The sequence below is a fragment of the Gekko japonicus genome, unplaced genomic scaffold (genome assembly GCF_001447785.1).
Source record: "Gekko japonicus isolate JY-2015 unplaced genomic scaffold, Gekko_japonicus_V1.1 scaffold1344, whole genome shotgun sequence".
Classification (NCBI taxonomy): domain Eukaryota; kingdom Metazoa; phylum Chordata; class Lepidosauria; order Squamata; family Gekkonidae; genus Gekko; species Gekko japonicus.
Window position 1 is genome coordinate 350,145 of NW_015164226.1, and position 5,454 is coordinate 355,598.

Here is a 5,454-nt window from a genome sequence, read left to right on the forward strand (position 1 = left end):
ATATGACTGGTTGATGTGCATTTTATTTTATTTATTGTCTTTATTTATTATTTTTATTATTATATTTTATTTATGCAAAACTTTATTTATGTAAAATAAATTTTATTTATGTAAAATTAGTCTTGTGTTTTAAAAAGTGAAGCTCCTGAAAAAATCCAACAAATAATCATAGAATCATAGAATTGAAAGGGACTGTCAGGGTTTTCTAGTCCAACCCCCTGCACAATGCAGGAAATTCACAAATACCTCCCCCTCCACATCTTCACATTCACAAACTATGGGAAGAATTTCTTAATGTGCACACAATTTAAAAGATGAAATTGAACACACACACACACACCAAGGAGGTGGGAGTTTTCTTGCTCTTAAGTCCCACAGCGTCTCCATTAAAACCTTCTGAGTGCAAAACGAGTTTCCAAGGATAAAAATCAGAAAAGCAGAAAACAGATATCCTGCGTTTGGGAAGCAGCAGAAAGCCTGCGCCTTCCATTCACTCTTTCAAAGCTTTAGGCTAAACAAAATGTTCTTAAACAGGTCGTTTACCTGGGAAATCTGTAGCCACATGACGATTGTTGGAAGCAGCAGCAGCACTGCATGACGTAAAATAAAGAAACAAAAAGAAGAAGCAAATTTGTGGACTGTAACTGGACTTGAATCAATTTTTCACAGTGAACATTGGTGGAGTATAACCTTGGTTGAGTCACTGTGGTCCATTTGAAGCTGAAACAAAATGTTCTTGGATAGTCATCTAAAAATGATTGGGGGGGGGGGGGGTGGGGGGTTGATGACACAAATTCCAGGCAACCCTCTAGAAAACACCTAATTTCCCCTCCCATGTGTTTGGTCTCATGGAGAGTCAGATTCCTGTATTTATTTATTTATTTATTTAAAATCCATTTCTCTGCAAAAAGATGGTATATTTTGGATTGGATGGGAGTCTTCATTCCATGAAGCTTAATCGGGGGTGGGGAGGCAGAGTCCATTTCGTCAGAAGCATGAAGGGATGGACCTAACCTAAGCATCCGAAGAGGGGCTGTGAGCTGGCATGCACCCACCCCAATACTACTGTGATTCAGTGTAGATTTATTTTCAAGAAGAGGGCTTGTTCAATTAGAAGCCCTGAAGGGCAACACAAACTGTCCCGTTACAAAAGAAATTGAGGTCAAACAAATCCCACCTGTTAAGAAAGAAACAGCAGATAAAGACGGGGACATAAACATAGGAAGAGGAATTACCCCTTCCCTCTTGTAATTATCTGATCTCAGATAGTCCCTGGCCCCACACTTTTGCTCCCCTACTAGCTACAGCAACCCCAAACCCAGGCATGACTTGCATGACCTAGGGGGGGAAAGGTTGTGGCCTCCCCGTAAGGCCATCTCTCTGCTGCTACACCAGGGAACAGTGGTCACTTCCAACTTGTTGCAATGACAGAAAACAAATGTCACCAATTCCAGCATGTGTTGGTGGTGGGGATTCCTCTCTCTCACTTGGCTGAGCTGGAGTCAGTGGAAAGCATCTCACTGCAGATTCCAAAGCTTTAGACCTGTACCACTGCAGATTCTAGTTCTGCACCAAATTAAAGCAACTGCAGACTTCTTCCATTTGCACCTAGGAAAATCTAGGTGCATAAGAAGGACATCTCAATTCTTCCATCTCTGTAGTTGGTTCCCCTCCAGAATCTTCTTCCCTTACCATGAGCACACTGTTACTTGCTTAAGACATATGAAATATGATTTCTTCTCTCCTTTTTGCTTTATTTCCTGAAATAAGCCCTCAACATCCTTTTATCCATTCACCTTCTCTTACGCCTCCATTCCCTGTTCAAAACCAGCTTGCCCTACTGCCTGCCAGCCCTTCACCATTGCACCCAAAACTCCATGCCACCGTATCTTCTGTTCCCAATTTGGGCACCCCTCCCCCCATACACACCATTCATACATCTCTGGGTTGGTTTCCTCTGGACTAGTCAAGTGGGAGGAACACCAGTTGGAGCAAAAATAACTTTAATTGGGAATATCTAGCTTAAACTAAAGGGTCGCAGTGGCTCAAAGGTTAAGACGCTGAGCTGCAGACTGGAAGGTCTGTGGTTCGGCTGTTCGAGACCCTAGTGCCGCATGACGGAGTGAGCTCCCGTCTCTGGCCCCAGCTCCTGCCAGCCTAGCAGTTTGAAAGCAATAAATTGCAGGTAGATAAATAGGTACCACTTTGGTGGGACAGTAACAGCGTTCCGTGCACCTCGGCATTTACTCATGCCGGCCACATGACCGTGGAGAAGTCTTTGGACATCTCTGGATCTTCGGCCTGGAAACGGAGATGAGCACTACCCCCTAGAGTTGGATTCGACTAGCTTTCGAGCAAGGGAAACCTTTACCTTTACCTTAGCTTCAACTAACACCAAGTACCCATTGGGACAGTGCAAAGTGAACGGTTTTGATTGGTTTCTGTCTTACTTTTTCATACGGACTCCCCATTTTCTATTCTGTAGCATGTTTGGGGTTTTGATGTTTCATCCATTGACACAGGTTGAAACAATTTTCCAGCCTGGTGGAAGAGAGAAGCTCCCTATCCTCTTAGGTATGTCCCTCCTGGGGGTGGGGGTCGCAGGAGAAAGACAAGGCTCAAATTGGTTTCCAGTCCTTCCCACTCCAGTCTTTCTCTATTGCTATATATTGTTATGTTCTCCCAACTCCTCCCAGTGCTGAGATGTTCCAGAGGCAGCAGTACTCACCCGGGCTGGTTTGGAAGAGAGTGAGCGGATGGCATTCTCACTGGGCAGGAAATGCATTTTGTCCCATCAGATCTCCAGAGAGAGAGATCCTGCATCCAAAGGTGCTTTGGCCAACCTCACAGCAAGATCTGTCTGCTTCTCTATCTCTTCCAGAACCTGAACTGCGGTTTCTTCACACAGAAACATGCATGCTCCCCTTCCTTCAGCTGGAAAACTGTCACTTCTGCCAAGCCCTGATGGGTACTTGGACAAAGTCATTTCCTAAAATGAAATATCTCCTATTTGCATGTCCTCCCAGACATGCCACTTCAGGCTAAGCCTGTAGGGTAGAGTCATCTGTGGGGGTGAGCCCCTCATCCCCCCCATGCTGCAGTACCTGGTTGGATCAGCCCTCACAGCAATTTTAAAAATTAAGGCGTAAGATTGGTCCCATGTGTACATGGGTGGACTAGGGGATGAAATATCATCTAGTGAAGGAAGGTTTGGTCAACACCATAGTCTTTCTCCTCCTCCTCCTCTCTGTGTAGGGGCTTGGAGAAACATCTAGGGGAATCTACCTCGGCACAGACTAGTGAGGTCATGGGTGAAGGGCCTGTTCTATAGAGCCTGGCCTTTTCCTGTGCTTGACTACAGGCACTGCCACTGGTTGCCAGGGCAAGAGCCCCGCTTGCGTGGCTAGGCTGTGGAGTCTGCTACACCCAGCTTTCAATAGTGCATCAGTAGCCTCGCCAAGTGCAGGATCATGATCCCATGGCCAGGGAAGGCTTCTTGCCTTGCAGCCTATACCCCACTCTTGCTGGCTATCATCATGGCTTGCCCTCCAAATGGCAAGGAAGATGGGAGTTAGGGATGCCAGCCTGGCAGCCAGCAGAAAAGCAGGGGGGAGGGAAATGGGGGAGCAGCTGTCAACAATGTTGTGACATGACTTCCAGGGAAACCTTGGAAGTGATGTCACACCTCTCTAGGAATCCTAGAGAGATGTGACATCACTTCTGGGTTTCCCTGGAGGAAATATCATGTGATAGGCTGGGCAGCAGTGTTCCCTCTAAGCTGAGTTATGTGAGCTAGCTGACAGTTTTTTAGCCTCTGGCTCACACATTTTTGTCTTAGCCCAGGAAGGGTGGCTCCAGAGCAAACTAATTTATGCAGTAGCCAAACTGCTCGCTCACAACTTTAATGCCAGTAGCTTACAAAGTAGAATTTTTGCTCACAAGACCCCACAGCTTAGAGGGAACATTGCTGGGCAGCCATTTTTTATTTTATTTTTCTCCTGTTGCTGCTCAGAGTGGTGACAGAAGCTGGGAGTGGGGGATCCCCATCTCCACCAGGGGACTGCATGGGACCCCCACCACCATGTTATGCTGCTGGATACTGCTTTTGTGTTTGAACTTTTTTGTTTTGTTTTCGGGGCTGCTGAGAGCCACCATGGGCCCCACGACAGATTCCATCTGGGTCCCCCCATGTGACCCTGATCAAAACCAAATATTATCTGCTTGCTGCTATTATCCACAAATAGAATAATAACTGTTTGTTACGTAAGAAACATTACAGGAAAATTAGCAAGATTATTAAAGAGCAGTTTTTACTTAACTTATTCCTGCAGTGCACATTGCAATAAGGTATGGTGCAAACACTCCCCCCTTTCAAATAACAACCATTTAGCATATCTCAATATTAAAGGAGAGGCGACAAATCTGAGAAAATCTAGCTCACGGTATTCTGTGAGCTCTCTTAGTCTTTCTCACTGACTTGCTTTGGAAAAGAAGGGAGAAGGTGATTAGAGCTAATAGGTATGTATATTTCTTGCAGCTGGCACTCACGGGCACCATGGCACCAATAGGAGTGTTTCTTAGCAAGCAATTTCTTCTTCTCTCAAAGCATCTTGTTTCTGAAACAAAGAACAAGTTCTGGCAGGCGATCAAAGTCCTGCATTTGCACTGACTTTAGAAAGCAACTCTAGACCCTGGATACTGAAATCCAACTGGCTCCAGTTCTCTCCTTCCCTTCTCTTCTGCTGCCGCTGCCTCCTGAAACAGAAAGGAAAAGAAAGCAGGAGAGAATGGAGAGATACCACCCCGCCCTCCTCTCCCAGCCAGAGTGTAAGATTTCTGCTGTTTAAAAAATCCAATACATTCCCTATTCCTAGGCCTTGAGTTGGATCCTGTCCTTGTTAACTCAAAGTGTTTGGAAGAGTGTAAAACTTCCCAGGGCTCATATGGGGAGAGGTGGTCCTGCAGGTATGATGGTCCCAGGCTGGACAGGGCTTTGAAGGTCAAAACCGTAACCTTGAACCAGATCCAGTATTCGATCAGCAGCCAGTGCAGTTGGTGCAACACTGGCTTAATGCACGCCTGTGAAGGCATCGCCATCTGTACGTGTGCAGCTGCATTCTGCACTAGCTACAATTTCCGAATCAGGCCCACGGGTAACCCCACGTAAAGCGAGTTACAGTAACCCACCCTGGAGGTGACCATTGCGGGGATCACTGTAGCTAAGTCTTGAGGGGTAAGATAAGGAACCAGCTGCCTGACTGGCCGAGGATGATAAAAGACCAATCCGGTAGCGGAAGTGACCTGGGCCTATTCTTCTCTGGGGCATAATTAAGAAGATCCTCCTCCCCACCTTTCACTGCCTCCAGCCAGGGGCTCATTTACCAGCTGACAATCCTTGTGTCAGAAAAGTTCCTTTATGTAGCTCAGGAAATGCATCTCTTACTCTCGCTCTGT